This window comes from Xenopus tropicalis, chromosome 1, assembly GCF_000004195.4.
Source record: "Xenopus tropicalis strain Nigerian chromosome 1, UCB_Xtro_10.0, whole genome shotgun sequence".
Taxonomy (NCBI): domain Eukaryota; kingdom Metazoa; phylum Chordata; class Amphibia; order Anura; family Pipidae; genus Xenopus; species Xenopus tropicalis.
In genome coordinates, this window is record NC_030677.2 from 148,982,502 (window position 1) to 149,007,001 (window position 24,500).

The 24,500-nt window shown below is 34.4% G+C and overlaps 1 long non-coding RNA gene across 2 annotated transcripts; it reads left to right on the top strand.

The window, feature by feature from the left end:
* Window positions 1-2,419: 2,419 nt before the first annotated feature.
* On the top strand, window positions 2,420-23,069 carry LOC100497306. 2 transcript variants are annotated; one of them, XR_004219874.1, is made up of 7 exons: window positions 2,420-2,818; window positions 3,726-3,769; window positions 12,097-12,191; window positions 12,775-13,244; window positions 13,408-14,303; window positions 15,215-15,283; window positions 16,903-23,069. It is a non-coding gene; the product is annotated as an uncharacterized LOC100497306 (long non-coding RNA). The 2 variants fall into 2 exon arrangements; XR_208187.4 differs by having other exon boundaries at window positions 2,431-2,818; window positions 13,216-13,244.
* Window positions 23,070-24,500: the final 1,431 nt, after the last annotated feature.

The following is a 24,500-nucleotide window of genomic DNA, read 5'->3' on the forward strand; positions in this document are numbered from 1 at the left end:
AATTTTATTTATGTAACAACCAATTCTGTTCCTTATGGTGGAAATGGAAGGTTTGCAGCAGCTATTTGTGGCGTTATTTTTGTTCTAGCATGACTGCCTTGTTTATTTATTATTTACCATAACACACTTTTATAGTGAACTGCAAGTGCATGTAAATACACATGCAGTGCGATGTTTTTTTTTTTTTTTGGAATTAATGAAAAAATGATTTATTCCATACAGGACAGCATACAAAAGACCCTAGTGTTCATTCACAAAGTGTAACACCACTATTTTTTTTTCTACCCACAATCGGACAGAATTAGTGAGCCCGCTGCAACTAAGCATCAGTTACCAGAAAGGCAAATACTTTGTGTCAGTTAGTAAACCATTGGCAAATATGTGCAACATGCATCTGTCAGGTGATGGGCAACATACGGACAGGACATGGACAGGCACCTAAATGCCCTTTAATTACGTATTAATTAACTGGTGCAACGTCAAGTGCTTATAAAGGCAACACAAAAAATGAACTTTGTATTTATTTTTTCAGCTGAAGTTGGAGTGTGCTGCTCACTGTGCCAAAGTCAGCAGAATCTGCAAACTAATGTGTGTAGGTCTAGAATAAATTGCTACAAGTAGAGATAAAGCATTTGTATACTGGAATGTATTATTTTGTTGTATTAGATTTGTATTTTACATAACGTCTACTGCTATTGCTATAGCTGTGTGTTAGTATTTTTTATTTGTAATGGGACTCCTTAAAGGCCTTGCTGTGTTAAGGACTGGTGCCCCTTCATTGTGGAAGTGACATCACATATGTGCCAGCGATCTCCTTCGGGACCCTCACCCCCCAGCTCCTATGCCAGATTTGACCAGGTACATATGGGGGCTGGGAAGGGTTTTCATTTTCTATCATGCTATGTGTAACTATGAAACTACATTAATAAGCATAAAAGACACACAGACCCTTTGACTATAATGAATGTGCTTTGTGCTGGAAAAAAGCATATCTCATAATCCACTACTACCATTTTCTAGGTCATAAGATTGTAACATACTAAAAAATAAAATAAACAGGGCAACGAAAATGCTCATCTGCTCCTCATAATAACTGTCCATCTGAAAACTGCTTACAAATGGATTCATGCACTTGATGTGCAGTCACATTATACAGCTACGTGCGATTTTTATGAAATCTGAAAAACAATTTGCATTTGTCTTGAACTTAACAGACCAAAGTTGCTGCATACCTGACACCACACATTTATACAGTTGGTTCACAATCATGTGGGCCCATGCATCAGCCACATTTACAGTATACGATGCCCTCCAAGAATGGCCCAACTGATGACATTCCACATAGAATTAATCTGATAAAATGGATAGTGCGATGTGGTATAAATCCTGTACCACTGATATGAGAATCTATTTAGCAGGCAAATGTATGCTTTTTTCCATGACAAAACAGAATCGGTGATCACATAGGTGACATTGTCAGCAGAGAATTAACCCCCAAAGGCAAGAATGTAGCTTTTGTGTTTAAGCAACAAAAGGCAGAAACCTCTCTGTCAGCTTGAGAAAAAAACACATCTTGTGGCCTCAGGGTTTGTGGTGCTCAGTAGTGCTTTGTGAATAGAGCTTTAGGTTGGGTTCACCTTGGCATTTTTTTTCATTGTGACAGAATGCCTTTTATTCTTCACAATAATATAAAATCAGAAAAGATGTTACAGTATTTTTTTTGTTACTACTGCTGGTGTATATTTAAATCATATTTTTTAAAATTCGATTTTCCATAGAAATACATCTTCATTTAATACAGTAAATTATAATTTTAAACGAAAATGTCTGCATTTCTGGCACTTTCCTCCTTTTGCAGTTTTTTGCAAGTCTATTGCTTATGGCTGCTTTCACAAAAAAAAAAAAATCTTTGCGTTAGGCCAGAAAACTACAACTCCCAGCATTCCCCAAGTGCGTCCTTAACAGCTGGAGGACTCTGCACATCAGGGACTTGCATCTCCCCTAGCTGTTGAAATGTGTGTACTGTTAATGAGTGATGCATGACTGACTTTTGCAGCTTACTGAACCTGTAATGGTTGTTAATGAAAAGTTAAGGACAGATGGGTTTGAAAAAAAGCCTAATAGCTTTTATTTAAAAAAATTTTTTTTTTAAAAGAAAACCACATCCCTAGTATTGCTACCATGTACAAGCCATGTTGCTATGGAAGCACAGATGGCACTTAACTCTAGGCTCCAGCAGAAGGTGAATAATAGACACACATTCTTTGTTGAATAAGCAAGCAGCTGGTTTTCGACACAGCCCATTCAACAAAGTACAGATGGGTTGATTATTCAGAGCCTTTCAGTGGTCCCCCTTTATTCACGTAGACACTAATTACTCTGGATTGTCAGGCAATGACCTGCAAGTACATCTCTGGGAAGCAGAGCATTTTGTTCGGCACACGCCATCGCCGCAAAGCTGAAGCTAGCTCAAGCTTGAGTAAAATAGGCTAGCTACTATTTGCTAAGTACAAACGATTTTATAGATCGCCTCTTGCGAAGGTGACTTGGATATATTCTAGCATTAAAATTTAATAGTATCTGCAGCAGATTTCTTCACGCACCCCCCCATCCGTTCTCCTTTCTGTATGGGCAGTGCTTATATGGAGATCCGTTTACTGAAAAGTGGGAGGAGATTGACAGACAAAATCTCTCGTCTGTTTTTTTTTTCCTTGAGAGCGAAGCTTCAGCACAAAGGAAGCAGCTGGGTATTTGACCAGAGAATATACGCTTGGTGGTTGCCTCTTCTTCTAATGTGTCAAGACTTGCCAAAAATCAGGTAACCTTTGCTTAATATTTCCCTATGCTTATCTCATCTTAAAAATGCTTTATTTTGATTTATATTGCCATCTCCTATCTGGCATATATGCTGCATGATGGGACAGCAGATATACAGTATATGATAAGTTTTATTAGTGTTTTATGACTGGTATAGATTTGTTCTGGATTTTTATCCTGAGTTGATTAGATACTCTCTTGGAAAGTCACTCCCCACCCGCCTATTCTATTTTAAGCCTAAATTATAGAAAGCATTTATCAGTGGTTTTAAAGATATTATTCACCTTGTTCCTTGCACCTGAATAATAAAATACATATGATATGATAATTTACATTGAGAGTACATACTCCCAGTAATAGTGTGCATTGTAAAATGTCTTTTTGGGGGGTATAGCCTTTCAGTACACAATTCTGGTTTTAATACTGATACATATTACATTATATTAATGCCATCAAAGACTTCACATGTCACAAGATTCTTTAGCAAAATAAGGTTAAACATGACCAGATACATCTGGCTTGGCACTGAATGCTGAGTACAGAGATCATTTACATTTCCCTTTACAAAGAGAGAAAAAATAAAGGCTTTTGCTTTATGTGTATAGTACGCATTCAGTCAATGTTATCTACACCTCTATTCTAATGTCCATTCATACATTTGATCTCTCAACATTATCTTTTCTGTGCATCTAGTCATAATGTAATACACATCTCTATGTTATGATACTGCTCTACTTACCAGAATACATTGTATACAGAATTGTTTTGTTAAATAAAAAGCAAGAGAATAGAAAAGATATTCATAGAGGCACGCCATATAGTTATATGTATTTTATTGGATAAAAAATGTTTATGTTGCCAGAAATAACCCATTTCATTAGTAGGGATTTTTTTCCCCTCTCTTACAGGATTTACCTTGGCTTCTCCAGTTTTATCACATAAAGATGGGCAGGTAAATATGACCCTTTTTTAAAGATTCTCCTCTGTTTCTGTTAAAAGACCCTTCTAACAGCAGCCAAGTGGTTAATGCAGAGAAACTCATTATCTCTAAGTATTTTTTTGTTGTGTGTAACCGTACACCACCATTTTCTCTTACAAGCAGGGATAAAGGCAATAGCTAAGAGCAATACACTGAGCAGTACACACAAAATTGAATGAGATCGTATTACACTGGATAGGGGCAATGGTTTAGCATTCAGAACTGCATTAGATTTTATAAAGATAATGTTTTATAAATATTATAGAGACTTGAAATATACATACACATACACACACACATATATATATATATGTTCATTTATCTAGCATAACCTTATATATATATAAATGTAAGAACTATTTACAGGTGCATGTATGGTTACCTTTTATCTAGACCTGGACCTGGAGTTTTCCAGATAAGGAGTATTTCCACAATATGTCGCACCATGCGTTATGGCCAATAATAAAGCATTTAAAATTAAAGAAACCAAAGATTTTTGAGCCATTTGTATGAATTTATTCCAGCTTATATCAAGTCAACATCAAGTTAAATGTGCTGTTTTACTACTGCAGGTATGAAATCTCTTATTTAAAAAAACCATTATCCAGAAAGATCTGAATTACCACACATCTCCCGTAGAGTCCATTTTAAGCAAATAAGTTATAAGAAAAGTGTATCATATTTTTCTGCATTAATAAAGCAGTACCTTTTACTTGATAGTAATTAAGCTGCATGAATCCATATTGGCGGCAAACCGATCCCATTGGGTTTATTTAATGTTTAAATGATTTTTAGTAGACCTAAAGTACGGTTGCTTGGGACTCCAGGTCCCAAGCATTCCAGATGACAGAGGCCATGACTGTTCCATGGAAACAATCAAGCACTGTTTGTTTAATAAGACAATAATTACAAATTGCATTGCTGTATTTCAGAGCTTTTTATATAAGGGTCTTCTGGATAACAGATCCCGTGTCTGTACTCATTACTAATGGAGGCCAGATAACCTCTATCTTGCCATCTAACTATGATCTTGCTTTGAATGCATTGCTAAGGTCCAGATGTGGAACTGCATGTTTTTCTCTGTTGTATTTTAGATTTTACTCCTTACATTATTGATGACCTTTCACTTTCAACTCACTTGTGCATTTTGCCTTGAAAAATAAGGCATTTCTGCATAGGGCAGATCTGCATTAGGACATAAGTGATTTGTAATTACCCATAATGAAATGTTACTATACGCAGTGACCTATATAATTCATGATTGATAGGCAGATAAAAGCATGCCTAATTCTCTGAAACTACACTGAGGAACACATGGGTGACCTGTGCACTGTACAGTACATGCTCTTATGGGCAACATGTTTAACCTCTTATTGGGGTATCATTTCTTGTGAGCACTTTTGCCAGAAAAGGGTTAAAATTTTAGGTTGCAATGTTTTTATTTCATTACAGTTTTTCTTTGACTTATTCACCTATTCCATTCTGATTTGGCACAAATGTGAATCTAATTGTCCCACAATCTCATGGGAAAAGATTTGCAGAGCTATCTGCTCTAGATATTTGACAGCTGCATAAAACCAGCACTATGCAAAATTGTATTTCACTGCCTCAACACCTTGGAAAAGCCATATAAAGCATTTGCATTACACTCTATAAACTAGCGAATGGTTTTCCTCTTGGATAGAGGTGATTTAGTTAAAGCTACAAATCAATTGTGATTTATTTTCATCTCAAACACCCACATCCTAGTTTCAGCTGACATTCATATCTGAGACAGAAATGAATGCTCCAACTGTGTTTGTTAATTATACTGTAGTCCTTTTAAGGTCAGCATGGGTTTTAATTGGTCTTCTAATATGCCTAGGGGTAGAAATCTTTAATAATGCTAATATAAGAATACACAAATGGTCTTTAGTTATAGAATTTTTTGGTATCATAAAGATAATTCTGTGTTGAATGTAAAACAGCTATGCTATTTTTATATATGTGCTGGTTTATATTTGCAATTGTATTCAGTCCAATTAAATACAAGGAGCAGGAGATCTGTTCATTGATGCATCTTAATTTAGATAAAGCTACTTTTGTATTGCCATTTAAATTAGGCCTGGAAATTCATATCATAGTGCAGGATGTATTCCATCTCCCTATGGAACCACTAGCTCAGGTGTCTTATTTCTAATGTTGTGTAGCATTACTTGTGCTGCTGATTCAATGTTTTTCTCACCATAACAAAGAATCTATTTTCCATTCAATGTTTCTTCTTATATATTTTTAAAATGGAAATCAGGGGGAAAGATATGCAGCTTCTGACTTTGTGCCATATTAACAATTTTTAATAAAATTCCAGGCCATGAGTAAATAACTAACTTTTCATCCAAAGCGAACTTCCTTTGCACTTAGAAAATGCAAATTTTTTTTGTGAACTGATACCTTATTTCAGTTGCTATTTTCATCTCAAAAACTATATTAAAATGTAATATAGACGACAACAATAACTAAGCCTTTTATTTTTCAGTTTGTCCTTTTAATTTGTTCTTCCCTATTTACAGAAGGCCTCTCCATTACTCATTTGAAGGTCACAATCTTGCAATTTGCTTTTTTTCTGAATTTTTTTAAATAATTAAAAAAAATGCACCTGCTTGCAGAAACCAAAAAATTGCTTGTGGATGGAATGCTGAGTGCTCTTCACCCGAGAAACACCTAAAATTTCTCCATGCTGCCTCCCACAGACTAAAATGAGAAATGCCTGACAGTGCCAGCAATGGTGATTCTCAGCCATGTCATTGAGAGGCATCAGGGGGCAATTTTTGGATGAGTTTTAGATTTAATAAGCTGTTTAAAGTATATATTGAGGCACCAGAGGAATTGTTTCGTTTATATGAGTTTAGAATACTTTGGCATTTTAACTGGTATATGATTTTTTGCTTTGAATTGTTTTCTACTTTGGGTTATCTTATACTGTGCTTTAAAGAACCAACATAATCCACAGCCCTTAGAGTAGATGGGTGTATACATGGAACATACAGTTTACATGCATAAATACAACTGATAACTGAAAAGGTAAAGAAGGCAGATTTGAAAACAGCTTGAAGAACAAATGATGAGAAGAGAGAAATATGGGCAAATATTAAAGATACATTGTTTACTATTTTGTAAAGTTTTCATTGGTCCTTGAAAACAAAAATGGAAGTTCTCTAGTATCTTAGTCTACATTTTTCATCTGTCCTATTCTCATAGACCCGTACTCTGCCCTCATTTGTCTTCTCATAAAAAAATCTTAATCTTATATCCGATCTTCTGGCTTTTGCTTCTAAAAGCATTTTATGTCTGCCTTGTGTTATTATATGGTCATGGAACTCTTTGGAGACTTCTTCAATAGCAAGTGCATTATACTCTATATAATACACAAGTTTTAGTGAGTCATGTTACACATGCGACTAAGTTTTGACATATATAATCTAGTGATGTATGTGTATCACAAGGCTGGTTTATTCCTCAAGAAGACACAGAACTGAATTTTAATTAAAACCACCTTTATTCATAAAGAAGTGTACATTGCACTTTAATGTGCCATTTTTTGCGAATAAAGCAGGTTTTTACCAAACTCATTCTGGTGTTGTTCAGTTCTGTGGCTTCTAGTGAGGACTGCTGGAAGGGCAGCAAGAAAGGTGCATTGATAAACTTTAAAGGTCTAATGACTACTCTGCATTGATTTATTGCTCCAAATATACCCTTGTGCCTTTGTATGACTTACGTCCTCCCAGGTTGTAAATATGGCCTTTATTATGTTTTGTATTAAATCCAAATGTATATCACATTACAAGTTTAGTCAGTATCTCTCTAGCAGATGCCAAACCTATGAAATTCTAAATGGCAAAGCATTATGGGAAAGTTAGTTGAACAATTCACCAGAACACCTTTGCGTACCAGTTATAGTTAATGATTCTGACATTTGTTTTGATATATTTCTGTATGGTATAGGCTATGTAAGTTATTGGTGCGATAATAGGTTTCTGCAATATTTTCAAAACCTTCGAGAAACAAGTAGACCAGGCTCTTCAGTCAGCCAGAGAAAAATGCTGTTTTATGTATGCCAGGTGCAAAAATGACCTGTGCTCTATTTGTAGCAAGTAGGAGACAGAAAACAAGATTAATTTGAGGATAAAAATGAAGGCTACTATACAGGTTCCACTAAAGTGCAGCAAACCATGGATCATTTATTTACAGTGAAAAGCAGTTGCCACCTAGCATTCACATCAACCAATAAAATCAGCATCATGAAGCACATGAGCTGTTCCAAACTTGGCTCATCAACTGCATTACATCTATATCATTGAATACTGACACAGTACTCCATAATGAGATAAGGGCAGGAGGAGAAAGCTCATTAGCCAAGGTCAAGTGCCATCTCAGATATTTTTTAATTGTATATACAAATTCTCGTATTCTTATATCATCAAGCTATCTCAATATGTCAGTATTTTTCAAATGTTATCGTGGGATGTAACCCAAAAAAATTTCTTTTTAGTTACAATTTTTTTTTATGAATGAAGATTAAAACAATATGTTAAAAGAGTAATAGTTTCAAAATAATAAATAAAATAAGAACTAAAGACTAACTTTAGATATGAAATAGATTTAAATAAATATGCTATTTTAAACAGAATTGGAAATAATGTCAATTATCTAGAATGTTCACAAAATTAATTTTAATACTACTTTGGTACTACTATGTCTATGTAGTAGTTCAGACAACAAAACTCCACAAAATGTCTCTGTGAAATTACTCTGCTTATTGCACATGCAAGTGATAATGTTGATGTCTGCATTTTCCAAATGACATTGCTTTTTCTAAGTGACATTTGCCTGTATATACTATAAGCATAGAGTTAGATAAAAGAAAACACGTGCAGGGACAGAATGCCTATTATGGCATTACCCTTAAGATGGCTGTACCTGTTTCAGATAAAACCATGAGATGCAAAGTACCTTTTTTGTAGTATATGGCTTGATTATCCTGACTAATCTGTAATATGCACTATGTTACTTTAGTAATAGTTTCTTTACTAGTGCATAGAAAATGGGTGCCAGAGTTCCCCAGCAGGCAACTTGGTTTGTACACTAAAAAATCCATTTTTTTTTTACAAAATTCTGACAAGAAGCCAAATACTGAAATCTAAGATGCAAGGCAAGAGCATTAGGGGGTTGCAAAAGCATGCCTTCCCTCATGTGGCTAATGTAGGTCTCTGTGCTCTGTTTTGGAGGTCTGCAGCAATTCTACCTGCAGGATGCAAAGTTCAAAACACATGGTGGATTGCTCCCTGCAGGTAGTACTGTATTAGATAAGCCACTGTATCAGTTGTCTAATTTATTTCTTTACGTTGTGCTTAGAGCAGCTAATGTAAATCTGTTAACATTCGCTAGTAATATGCATACTCCCATCATTTATGTTCTAAGGGTTTTGATTACAGATAAATATTATCAGTAGTCATTTTAAGTGGGATCTTCAAAGAAAATGTGATTAAAATTAATTGAATTAGAAACAGTTTTGGATGTAAAATGTCTTTGTTATTAAAATAAAGGTCATTAGAAATTTCCCTTACAGTGAAATGACCCAACAAACACAGGACACCTACAAAGCAGAAGTGTTTGTCTTGTAATAGATGCAGGCCTTGAACAACTTGTAAAATATATTCCTTTAATACAATTTTCCATATATGTACTACTCGAGACTGGCTTGTGGCTAGTCGCGTCAAATTGGGCGCGGTCGTGGCAAAAACAAAAAAACGTGCAACAAAAAAGACGCGGGCGACAAAAAATTTGCATGACAAACACCTTTACTGGATTTTTCCTTGTTTACAAATGTTTTGCCTAAGTGAAACAGGACAGATTTGCTCATCACTACTAGGGATGCATTTAGTGCCTTTGCTTTTAGATTCTCAAAAATTTATATCCAGCTATTCAGAAATCATAACTCACTCTCACATTTAAACTTGGGACATGATCAATAACCCTCAATGTTTATGTTCACCTCAAGGCGTGTTTTCATATACAGGTGTTCTTACTTATATGATATAGAAAGACAAATAAAATAGATAAAACATGGATAAAATAGATAGTATTGACATATGTTATAATGACCAGGTTGTAACTGTAATTGTTAACCATACATAATAATAAAGCCTTTTGAGAAGACGTTATATTTCTCAGCAGGATCCTTATATTACCTTGAAATCTCAAACATAATTTGCCTTATTCATAACAATGTAGAGGACACCCTTAATCTTCTAGCTTAGGGTCCAGTGAAAAAAAACAATCTTCCAATTCTCTGTAATTGACTTGTCAATCAATCCACATAAAACAAGTTCCATCCTAGCCACAACATCAATATTTACAATACTTAGCATGTTTTTTGATTAACAGACTTGTGAAGCAGGAGAATCACAAATGCATGCAAGGTAGGAGAGAACTGAAGTCTTGGCTAGAGAGGGGCAATGGCATCTACAAATAACTTTAAAATAATTGCAAATGTATAATTAATGTATAAAATAATAATAATAATATATAATAATATATAATAATATATAACAGATTAAATAACAGATTATTCTATAATGTGGATCTCCATACCTTAAATCTCCTAAAAATAATTTAAGCATTAAATAAACCCAATAGAATTGTTTTGCCTCCAATAAGTATTAACTAGAGCTTAGTTGGAATTAGTTACAATGTACTGTTTTATTATTACAGAGAAAAAGGAAATCACATTTGAAAAATCAGAATTATTTGCTTAAAATGGAGTCTAATGAGACATGGGGTTTTTGTATTTCAGAGCTTTTTGAATAATGGGTTTCTGGATAATGGATCCCATACACATTATATAGCTGTTGCTGTCTTTGATTTGTCGCTTCCACTAAGTCCCAGCTTTGGAAGGCAACTATTATATCTCAGTTGTAACAATTTAGTGTATACCTTCATTAAAATCAATGGGCCCGATTCACTAAAGTCCGAAATAAGGAGTGCTATTTATAGCATGCGTTAAAAATCTTATCACTTCTTATTTTTCGCTCGATTCACTAAAAGGACACTTGTCATAATTAAGAATTCTTGGCGTTATTTATCTTGCGACTACATATTTTCAAGCAACGTGCTGTGTAATATGCTGTGCGCTGCGTAATATATTGCTTGAAAATATGTCGTCGCAAGATAAATAAACCCAAAAACCTCAGCAAACTTTGGGTCCATTTTTTGTACTTTGCTCCCTGAATCCTTTGAAATAGGTGAGGCTGAAGCATTTCCTCCATTGAAATTAATAGAGTGCTGCAAGCATTTCGTGCACCAGATATATTACTAAAATCTACTCTTAGAGGCCTATTTATCACAATTCGTATTTGTGTACTTTTTGTATTTTATTCTAATACAAATAAATCTGTTTTTTTTTATAGTATATTTATTGAAAAATTAAACTAAAAAACTTGACTTAATAAAACCATGGAAAAAAAACTGGATACCTTGGGGCTGATTTACTAAGACACGATTTCGAATCCGAATTGGAAAAATTCCGATTGGAAACGAACATTTTGCGACTTTTTCGTATTTTTTGCTATTTTTTCGGCGTCTTTATGATTTTTGCGTAAAAACGCGAGTTTTTCGGCGTCTTTACGATTTTTGCGTAAAAACGCGAGTTTTTCGGCGTCTTAACGAAAGTTGCGCAAAGTCGCGATTTTTTCGTAGCGTTAACACTTGCGCGCAAAGTCGCGCCTTTTTCGTAGCGTTAAAACTTAAAAGGCGCGACGTTTCGCACAAGTTTTAACGCTACGAAAAAATCCCGACTTTGCGCAACTTTCGTAAAGACGCCGAAAAACTCGCGTTTTTACGCAAAAATCGTAAAGACGCCGAAAAACTCGCGTTTTTACGCAAAAAACGTAAAGACGCCGAAAAAAATCGCAAAATTACCGATCATTACGAAAAAAAACGCAATCGGACGCATTCGGCCCGTTCGTGGGTTAGTAAATGTGCCCCCTTGACTTTGTATTTTACTTACATTTAAGTTTTTCTGGTTTTCTTTTTACTTAATAATTATTGAATATTCTTGTTGTAGACCATAATCAAAATTCTATATTTTATGTGCAAAATAATTTGAATTGTGGAGAAAAATACAAATGTTGATAAATAACCCCCTTAGAAAGGCTGTATATCTTTAACCTCTGATATTTTTTATGACAAATACATTGTTCTACTGTATATATATGTTGAAGTGGGTGATTTTGTTTTTAACCAGATACCATCTTCATTTATAGATTTGAATTGAATATGATGCACCATGAAGACCGGTATTTCAGCAAGCTTTTAAACATCATCATGTCAATACTCTTCTATGATGGATGAACATAAGGTGGGTTATACCTAGGGACACATTAAGGTACCAGCAGGACCTGGGCAAAATTTTATTGATGAGCCCACATTTCCCCAAGATATTTGTGATAGAATAACCCTCAAGAGCATGATGTTCAATATAGTAAGGCTAACAGTAAAGAAATGGACTAAAGTAGACATGACCCCCCAGGAGTGCTGCCCTGGACCAACAGCCCTGAAAGCAGAAAAATTACAAAATAGCGATTACACAAGAAAAAAAGGCAACAAAAAAAAATAAAATAACCCATGCAGAACTCTTCTTATTGATTAAATTCAATACTTCTGTCCAAAAATATTCCAGATGAAATGTGTGCTAGTGGGTCCTAGGCTAATGCCCCTTTTGTCCGTCCATTTATTAAAATGGCCCTGGTCACACCAAAAACAATGAAATGTATGTCAGACTGGAGGGCCTATTTATTGAGTTTATCATTGCATTTTGGAAGGGGTGTTGAAATGAGGACTTGTATACTTGGATATTCATTTTTAGTAAACTATTTAGTTGTTTTGTTTTAGCATGTTGACCCCATATGTAGTAACAACATTTGGGATTTTTTTTTTTAAAGCTGCAGAATATTTTGAAAGTAGGAGTTTCAGAAGGTATGGGGTGGGATTTGACTTTTAAAAATAATTTTCAAATCATAACTCATTAAAGCACTCTGTTGTGTACTATATTTGCAGAGAGAGTGATTTTTTTTCTCCATTAAGTTACTTAGCTTGACAAATATTGCTTAAGACCTTTATAGGGAAAACTTCAATGCCTAAAATTTTGTAAACAAATTTTAAACTGCTTTCTTGTAAGTCAAGTAAACAAAGACTTGGCAGAAAATTTGCTTTTATCTTCAGTTGTAACCATGGAAATCAAGTACAAGGTACTGTGATAAAATTGTTGTTTGAAGTTGTAGAAAAATGATTTTATTCAATGGAGAGTTTAAAGGTATATTTAAATGGAAAGTAAAATACATAATTGTGATACTGAAAGTAGTGTATATTTTTATGTATTTAAGATGAAGATAATGAGGCCTCCAACAAGATGGTAAGAAGCACATTTTAAAAACTGTTATATTTGCACTTTGGTATCTCAGCTATTTATTTTTAGTTTACATAAATATATTCTGCAAAATTCATGTTCATTTGGATTAATGGTTTTGAGTAAATTAGCTTGGATAGTGATGCAAAAAGCAAATTTTATTTTTCAGTGCAAAAGCATTGACAATGAACTCCAAGCACTGGTAAGATTGCATATACAGAGCTGCAAGAAGGTCCTGGCATTTTTCCATACACAACCTTCAGAGAAGACAGTAGGTGTGCATCCAGCATTGTTTCTATTATTCAGTGCAGGCATTTATGTCTTGCTTTGACATATACATGTCACACTGTAGCTTCCCAAGGGCAACTTTGGTCATAGCCCTTCTCTTGTAATGAGCAATTCTACAAGTATCTTTACAACTTACCTGGGATCCCATAAAATGTTATAAATATGTCACTAAACTGCAGTTTTGATATGGAGACATCCTTAAAGATTAGTAACAAGAAATTAAAATAGAGACTAAATCCACGTATTGGCACAGTAAAAGCAAGGCAGATATTAATTAGCCTGCATATTAGAGGCATATTTAATCAATTGTCATTGAAAACCAAAGTAATGTAAAATTAAATAATAATTTTCATAAAGGACATCTTGTGTGAAAAAAAATTATGAAACTCTTCAAAATGAAGATCTTTTCTCAAGTGATATTACTTTTTAATCAAACAGATACAAACCGAAATTTCTTTTTTCGATAAGGAACTATATTACCCATAATGCACGTTTTAAAGTAACAAATTAGATGTATATATTAACAAACATATCATAACCACTCCCCTCCACATATGGGATTATCTGCCTAGTGGGCAGAACATCATACTGAAACCATTTCAGGACACTGCCTTCAATAACTAGAAGCAGCTGCATGCATTTCGTTTTTTGCTGCGTTGGTTGCTTTGTGTTTTTTCCTCTTCCAGCTTCTCTTATGTGACCTGAATCAGTTATACAACTTAGAGTGATAAAACTACACCAGAAAAGATGATGTTCTTAGGAATCATTGGCTGCAAGGTGAGCACAAGTGATTATCACATTATTCCAAAAGATCCACCAGATTAAATCCGCCAATGTAGTCCTACACGTAATAAACATTAATCCTGAAATATATGCATAGAACAGTATAAAAGAGATCTTCATATCAAATAATGGTTAAAACCTGTCCTCTATGTCTCTATTTAGTTTTTTTTTCTTTAGAGAGATCATTTGGCTTGTACATGCAATAGCATTGACAATAAATGTGAAGCAAATACATTTGAAACCATTGCTGTAGGTAAAACACTCAAATCAAATACCTTAGTATGTATTTTCTCTTGATTATGTGATTTGAGGGTTTTCTATACAGCTATTCTCAGCACCCACTATGACAAGGAATTTTCATCACCATGGCCAATCACAGGTGACAAAATGCCATGTGTGTCATTGTCCTTACAGTAGGGGCTAAAACAAATCAGGTGGAGAATAATTATAAATTCAGTTTGAACTATTTTGATTAGTCTAATATAAGGGTAAAATATTCGCACACACATCTCACCTAGGGTCATATTTATTAAACTGTGTAAAACAAATTCGCTGAAAAAACAGTGAAGATCGCCGTCCGAATGCCAGATTTTACGCCGTTGTTTTACGGAAGTTCCGCTGGAAGAAAAAACGCATAAAAAAATTACGCCAATTTTAGAGAGTCTTCTACAGCCAGCCCATGTATGGAATTTACAAGTTCAATATCTAAGTAAACAGGGACAGTTTATTTAACATAACGTACAATCTACTTTTCTAAGCACTCATTCTGAATTCTTCCATGCTCTTAGATTAAATAGCCACCCATTTCAGTTTGAATGTGTGCGATAACCGAAACATAATGAACAAAGATAAAAAACATAGATATAAGAATCATCTCACATAAACCTCTTTCTTTCTTTTTGCAGAGATAAAAGATTTTTCTGTTTCCAGACTTTGCAAACCTGTCATCTTCCAGCTGTCACAACTGTGCTCTGGTATGAGGAAATATATGTTTTATGTTTTTTTGTATTACTTTTTTAATACATCTTATTCTACTGCATTGGAAACATATTCTCAAAAGGCTTCAGAATAAAAAGAGAAGGGAGGAGTAAACCTGCTAATAGAGTATAGCCTGCTTCCCTGAAGATTATTGTAGAAGGATGCACATAATCCTATTTTAACAATACTGTAAATTAATGGCAATATAATATATAACAGTTAATATTTGGGGCAGTTGTGCTGATCCCACTCTATAATTCAGACTGGGAGTGTGCACTTTAAACTGAACAAAGATCAGGAAACATTCATCCAAGATCATTCTTTGTTTATATCGTGCAGGCATATTCTGCAGAGCTTTAAAGTTATTGTACATCATTCACAATGTTTCTTGCCTCAATGGAGCTATTAGGGCGGATGTAATAAAATTTACTTACATCTACAGTAGTAACCCATAGCAACTGATTCTGTTGATTTTTGAAGGTAGTATAGCAACCTGCACCAAGGATCCCTGTTGAATGTTAAATGATGGCCCAATGCATATTAAAAATAATATTTTCTTATCTAGCAGCAGATCTAGCATCAATCTCTAATCAATAATACAGAAACATATATGTCCAGCTATAAAGGTGTGCTCTCTTCTATGCTTAAAATAGCTTCCTTTTTGCACTGGCATCAACAAAATCATGTTCTGGTTGCCTTGCTAGCAGGCAGCAGGTGGCTATGGTCTCTACTGATTGGAGCAGGTGCCAATGGGGGAATAGTAGATATGTCGGTTTGCAATAGGCAACCCACTGCATCATCTTGTATAGACATGCTTTCTTTATTTCCACTGGCTCCCACTCTGGTGGGTATATAAGGTGGCCACTAGGCTCTCCCACTAGCAAGAGGATCAGAACTTGATCTTGTTGATGGGTGTGAAAAAACAAATGATTTAATTATTAGCTCTGTTATCAGAATGAATGCATATTATAACAATACTTTGTTTTGTTAAAAGTGAAGAGTGTCATTTAAAGATGTATAATGCTGCCTACTTAGAAATATTTTGATCAGGATTTTACTAAAGGGCATTTAATATAAATTATATAATAAGTGAAAAGGGACATAAATAGAAAGGAAAATTGTCTTCTTAAATATTGCTGCTAAAATGCATCTTGATAAGTTAAACCAAGCATTTAAACAAGTCACTTCATTTTACTAATCAGCTAACAATCACATGCTTTTCAGTTTTAAATTACACCACAGAGCATATATTATGATAATTGTGGAGGTGTCATTTCATCAGGAAGAAAAGCTAAATTTAAACTTGCAAGCATAAGTCACACCTTCATTGTGTCAGGAAAATGAACCAAATGTACAATAATCTGCTGAACCAATTATTCTTGCTTCTGTGTGAATGTCAACAAGCGTTAATCAATATCATCCTTTAAGTCTCGAGGACCCAAGTGTGTATAATTTATGACGATGATCTGCCACCTACTTTGCCAATCAACTTGAATTTGAGAAGGGAGTTAGGGCGAAATGCAATTAGGGAAAAGCAGCATTAAATTACTTGTACATGATACTGCATGCACTACTGAATAGCTTTTGATGGTGTATTTATTTCAATTCTTTTCAGGGAAGAGGTTTCCCTGGACTACCATCTCAAATCAATGAGTATCTACATGCAAAAGACATCAGATTCTGTTACTTTGTGTCTACAATGCATCCCTCACAACTTGCTCTCGAGAGATGTATTTTCTTTTTAAAAACCTATACAGATACATGCTTTTAAATGTGATTTCAAATGACTAATATCTATTTCAGGTCAACACGTGTGAAAATAAGAGATTGTAATAATTCAGCCAATACTAAAACAAAGGCAACCCTTAGAATCAGGGGCCTGATGACAGCCTACTCAAGTTATTATCTGTTTGTTATCGCCAGTTAATTTGCTAGGTCTATGTAAATTCAATATCAGTTTCATCGTTTGCTTAAGAAATGCAAATTAGAATTCTAGAAAAGTTGATTTTCATAAAAAAATATAGTGGTCACAAAATTCCAGGCATTTACTTAGTTATCAAATACAATTCTGCAGTTAAATCCTTGTAACAGAAAAAAATGGTATATATTTTTATAAGTTTTGGTACTTATTTGCCTTTAAAAGGTTAACATAGTTAATAGGAGGAACCACTGTGAACCCTGATGCACTCATATTCCAATGGATAATGAGCTTTATGAGGAAGTTGTATCCGCATTGTTCCAGTAAACAATGCTTATTAACATATTTAGGGCATATTGTTTTAAATAATCTATAAACAGAGCAAGGTGGAGCAAAAAGAAAATGTTAAGAGATTGCATGGAGATACAAATAGATCCATATGCATGGAGCAGCATTCAAGGGATTGCAGTGTTCTCTAATGTGGCTATAAGCATGCAAGCCATGACATACTGTAACATGTTATGTACTCCAATTACCGCCCTAACAATTTACAGTTCTCAAATAATGACTTTATGTTTAACATCAGACTTTAGAATATGATACATTTAAAAGGAAAAAGCATCAATGCTCACAATTCTGTAGTAGGCAGGAAGGTTCTGATAATTTGATCTGCTGTTAGGCTGAAAATGATCTGCAGATGTTGTGTTTGAGCAGATTATCTAGCAAAAGGCAATTTACTTTGTGGGGATAATTAGCAGCCAAAAGTCAGAATGCATATTTGATTCTGAAATAGGCTTATTGCACAACTTTTATGCTTAAGAGACAATTAAGCTAATTGATTTTACAATGTAATATGCTCTTGTTTATTTGTTTATTATTTTGGTCTTCATTTACTCTATTACTCAACTATACAACCCAATCATTCCCTTTAAGAGTGATAAAACAGCTATTTATAGATATTCATTATAAAGGAGAGACTTGAATTTGTAATGTTTATATTACAAATAGATAAAGGCTTATCAACAGTTTTTTTTATTGCTTTTACCATTCTACATAAATCACCACATCACCTCCCTCCCATCACACTACCACCCCTCCTACTGGCCTAGCTCCCTCCTGGTAATTTAGTTTAAGTTTTATTGGCCAAGACTACAATTCTCACAATGCGTTGTATATTTTGTGAATCTCCTTTTTTACAGAACTGTTGATCACAGATATATGCAAGGCACTGTGGTATCTGGAGTCTTGGCTGGAGGAGAGTTTACCACTGTTAAATTATTTTAATGGCACATGTGGTCAGAACTGATGCAGGGCAATGTGCCGGGAACTGCAAGTTGAAGACAGATTCTGCTTAAAATAGCAATTACACTTACAAATAACTAGCCCGTTCTGTTTGATGAATGAATCTCACATCACTTTGGTAAAAGGCCTATTTGATCTAACCTGCAGCTTGACCACTTTAGAGCTCGCTCAATGGCTTGTGTTTGTGCTCCACTTGCATGTCTTGCAAATTACCTTTTGAACATTTGTGGAAAGCTTTAACAGCAAGAGTCTATAAATGCATGCACTGGAAGGAAATTAGAGCATTAAGCCCAGGTGAGAGAAACTGTTAAAGACTCATTTAGACTCCAGGAAGACAGATCACAAAAGCACTGTTTATTTGTTTCACTTTTTTTATAGCCAGTAACTGAGACTTGTTTTATATTGCCATACGCTGGTAATTATCTTCCGGTTCAAAGAGGGTATAAGAAATGAGTACTGCTCATGCTGTGAGTGGAACTATCAAGTCAGATAAAATATGTGATTGGTTTACTGAGCAACTACAATGGTTTGTACTTTAAACTCATCATTTTGTAGATATCTACTCTGTCAAAGATTTTGCAATGGTGCTGCTGTGCAAATGAGACTCAGGGGTCACATTTAAATAGGAGCTGCAGTTATATCAGGGTTGTGCTCTTCTGCACTATAAACTCTTCATTTAGTTAAAGTATATCATTATTTAATCTGCAAAAACTATAATCACCGGCAGGATTAGGATTGTATATGACTTATTTCTTAAACATAATTTCCACTCAAGCTGCTATGCAGTCTTTCTTATAGCTGACATACAAAATACATAGCTCCTAAAATGTAGATTCCTAGATGTTTTTATTTCAGAAATGCTATACATTATATTAATTATGCATGCAATCTTTTGCTTCAGCAGTAAAAATACCAAGATGTGGAATACAATAAAATGAAATACAGCCTGGGTCTGGGGAAATTCATCATGGCTGTAATTTAGTAGAACCTTAATATCATATAAACTATTTCCATTCTCTGGATCTGTTTCCATTATAATTGTACTGTTACAAAATAATCTAGAGATCTATGGCACTGAACTAAAATGAGCCCTACATCCAGCAGGGGTACTATTTGCGGTTACAACCCATCTAATATCATATCACCCTCATACATTTACTAAAACTGTGCCAAGAGATTTACAGTAAATGAGAATAAGGGATGATGGGACCAAGTACATTACCCCTCTCACCTCCCTTAAAAAAATATAACTAAAAGCCTAAAAGAATGTTTCTAGTGAGGAGAAGCTGATGGAGTAGATATTTTTATTTAGTTATATGTTGCTTAGAAATCTTACATAACAGAACTAAGAAGCCCTTACAAAATGAGATTGGATACAGAAGATCTAAGGAAAAAATGTTTGTTTCGCTGTTCATATACTTGTGTTAAATAATCAATTTATGTGTGCATCCGCGTCGTATTATTGGTAAAATGCATGTATATTAACATACTAACCACTGAAGACACACAGTAAATACAACCACTGAGTCTACAGCTTTGATTAAATTTAACTAACACCACTTACAAATAACTAACCAACTAACCAGGAACTAAAGCATGCTCTACTAACCCCACTTTCTACTAACCATGCAGAGAAACAGCAAACATTTGATTACTGACTCTGCTTAACTCTCTTCTTGCTACTAACGTGTAATCAGCGAAACAACTAACTTGGACTGCTTGTTTTGTTTCTTTTCTTTCTGTTTTGTTGGTGTGGTACAATGAAGTGTGAAAACTCAGAGGAAAAGATGGGGAGTCTGCAATGCTGAATTACTAACACTTGTACTAATTCATGCACTAACTCTTCTAAACATACTAATCATAGTGGAATGTGCCAAAATAATTAATCCTGATGCTGTTCACAATGACAAATGGACTTGGGATCTACAGGCTAGGCTAAATGTTGGGTTGCCGTAATGCTGCTTGCCAAAATTACTTTATAGAGGTTTTCTGTTTTCATGGGGCTAAGTATCAAGCATACATTTATGAAAGTTTTTATTGCCAACATATTCAGATCACTTATGGATTTTATCTACTGTGCACACCCCCCATATTTCTATTATATTCATAACTGTATCTGTGCCTGTTTTATAGAAACCATTTCCAAGGTACTTTGTGCACTTTAAATGGACTTTTAAGTAAAGCTTGTAAATGTAGGAAAGTATAAAATGGACAAATGCAGTTTAAATGCCTGGCAAAATGCATTTAAATGCATGAAGCCTAAGAAGTATGTTTTAGATGCATATAAAAATACAGATCATAAACACTGTAAGTACTTTTCCATGCAATCATCCTTGTCTTTTTAACTGTTTTTAATATCCTACACAGACCACTTTTGATGAAGCAATCATTTATTAGACCCCCACTGAGAGTTATTTCAGAATAATGAGCGAAGTAGCTCCAGGAATCAACAGTTTGCATATTTCAGAATTTTAAATGTATACTTTTTATTGTAGATTAATCATATTGTAATGGATTAATTCATAATGCAGATAATTATACACAAATATTAAAGCCACAAATGTTTATGGCAGCATGTGAACATAACTATGAATACATGCTTGCAATTAGCTTGTATTGATGTTTTTGCTTGAACAAGGAAGATTACAACATGAGGTATATCTTAAGTTAAGTGCACAAAAGTTTACTGGGAATGAAATTTTTTTTTCATATTGAAATCTGATCTTTACTCCATTTAAATACGAGTTTGACTGTCCAATTGACATATAGTATTCGAAGAGCTTGATACATAGCCTCTGCCCTTTTCTATACAGTTGCAATGTAGCAGTGGTTGTTACTAACATTTCCGCTGTGTCCTACGGGAGATCTCATGTGATCTATAACCCAGTGTCCAGCAATAAAATGGGCAATGGTTAGCAATAATGGCCACTACTTCTGTAAGAGATAAATAATAATATATAATCTTCTTTAACACTTATGTTTTCAAGTATGGTCAGACTGATTCTGATTGAAGCATTTTATCTTTAGTCGTACACAAAGTCTTTCCTCTGACTGCTAAAAATATTCAGTGATTAGATCAGCTTGCCATGATGTTCAACTGTCTTGTGAAAGTATTTCGCCTTAGTGAAATGGATATCTAATTCTTAAAGTGCGCTTTCTATCTCTTTGTGGAGCTGATGTTTTTCTTTTGACCACTGTAAAATCTTGCATGTTCTTTAGGCTTCGATTCTCAGTGCATGCACAAGCATCAGTTGTCAGCGTTCGTGATAATCTTTAAATCTTTGGCTGCCAGAGAAGTCCCAAACACAGTGCCATGCAAAGTGTTTGTTGATATCTCTGTGATTTGAGTTGAATAGTACTGGCCCACTGTGACAATAATACTAACACCAAATGCACGCATAAGACTTTATAGAAAGCGTTCTTTCAAACGGATAAATAAATAATAACGAATCACTAATATCTACTAACTACAAAAGCATGCTGAAGGCTCCATGGAGTACCTTTAACCCCTAACCTGCTGGATTCTCTTAGATCTTGCGTGCTACATCTTGCAAGGCAACATGCAGCATGGCATAGACCAAAGAGCAACCCACAAATGTAAAATTTATGGTGTTGGAAGTCAGGTTCTTGAAAGCCAACACACTGGATTTTACTATCTACTGCAGGCAAGTGGTTAAAGTACTGAACACTAACATTAATTTAACCCTAAGCATGTCACCTGGATTTCTATTTACCTTTCTTAATCTTATAATATCCCTACTAGCTGAGTTCAGATTTACATTGTTTTCACCCAGTAACTACATTTGGTTGAAATTAATAGAGAATGGAGCTTTTTGGACAAGATAATGTAATATACATTTAAGCACAATTCAAAAACTTGTCATACTACAGCTCAAGCCATCACAACTTCATAACTGCCTTAGTAATGGGGTTAGTTGTTCTAGTACTAGTTCTAGTATTTGTTTTAGAAAGCCACCTCTAACCACTGAGATTGTCTGTTTAAGTAATTCATCCTTTCTTGAAGGCAGAAAGGGATACTCTCATTAAAGATATCTTACTGAGAAAGAAATTAATCATCACTATTTACAAGCTTTAATTGGACATTAAAAAAGAAAGCATGGTGCTTGCAAGCCCTATATCCATTTTAGGCTTTTTTTTCAGTTATGTTTGGATGTACCCCTATAATTCTAAACCCAATTGCATGGAAATACAAAGTTAGATAACATCGCTGATGTGCATCTCAAACTTCTCTTATCTGCATTAACATTAACCTAGTGCTCTTTATTTCATTTGCTTTATTGATTCATTATAACAAATGGAATAGACATGAGGTTATCAATTACATTTGTGACAATAATATTTTGTCTTGTGCTTATTGGTGTTATCTCTCTTTTATAATGTTGAAAGTTTTACTAACACAACAGTGCTAATTACTTAAATATGTATGTTTTAACTACTTTATTTTTGAGCAGAATTCTTAGGGGCTTATCTATAAAGATTTGTCAACTACAAAAAAATTATGTAAAAGTTGGTGTAAAATATATGACATATTTTTAAAGTTTCAATGTAGTCTTTATGCATGCATTGAGTAAAAAAACTATCTTAAAGGCTTAACATTAAGGCATTATTTTAACGACTGTAAGGGGCCCATTTACTTACTCACGAACGGGCCGAATGCGTCCGATTGCGTTTTTTTCGCAATGATCGGTATTTTGCGATTTTTTTCGGAAAATAGTAGCGTTAAAACTTGCGCAAAAAGTTGCGATTTTTTCGTAGTGTTAAAACTTGCGCAAAACGTTGCGCCTTTTAAGTTTTAACGCTACGAAAAAAGTGCAACTTTTCGCGCAAGTTTTAACGCTACGAAAAAAGCGCAACTTTCGGAATGGCTACGAAAAACTCGCGTTTTTTCGTGCAAATCGTATTGGTAACGAAAAAGTCGCGATAATTTCCGAAAAGTCGTAAAGGCGCTGAAAAAAATCGCAAAAAATACGAAAAAGTCACAAAATGTTCGTTTTCCAATCGGAATTTTTCCAATTCGGTCGGAATTCGTGTCTTAGTAAATCAGCCCCTAAAGGTAAGAAGATAACAAAAGTAAATATAATCAATCCACACACAAAAATAGGGTATAATTCATATAAAGTTAGGCTTCTTGCAATGCCACTAGCTACTGTATAACCCTTATAACTGTATAAGTTCATAAACCCACCAAATGATTGGCACAGTTTCTGCCGTGAGGATTGTAACTCTATTTAGAGGGCTTCCTTTCATTCTTGTTCTGAAAACAATGGGGAACATGCCCCTAGTATGCCCCACAAAGCTGCCCCCATCCAACTGGGGAAATATCATCTGGCATACCAGACGAATTGACCAGCAAGCTGGAAAAAAAAGGCATTAGCAAGGCATTATTTCAATTAAAAAAAAAAAATAAAAAAGGGCACTCTGTGCTAATATAATGAGTCTTCGTGAATGACCATAAATAGTTGACACCACATAATATCCACTTTTAGATAGAATTCCATATAAGTTCAAACTCTAGAACCCCAAAACATTTACTTTTATTCCTTGGAGTATGGATGCCATGCTATCCATAGCATCTGTAATCAGTTGTTTCTGAATTACAACTCCCAAATCCCTTCTGACAGTTGTTGGCCCACTTATTGTACAGCGCTGCAGAATATGTTGGCGCATTATAAATAAATGTAATAATAATGTTAATAATAGAGAGTTCTTAAGATTAAAGAGCCTGGATTTACTGAAAATACATCTCTCTGTATCTTCTGTTCAGCCCTGAGGAGGATGTTGCTGATGGTAATAATGGTGTTAAGCTGGACAACTTTTAAATAATCTCCCAATGTTAATTGATCTGAAAAAAGTCTTTAGATTTAACTGACTATATTTAAGTATTTAATATATTTTAAGTATTAGTTAAAAACTAGTTACCAACTTTTTCAAAGAATCTTTTACTTAAATAAAATAATACAAGTCTCTTATCT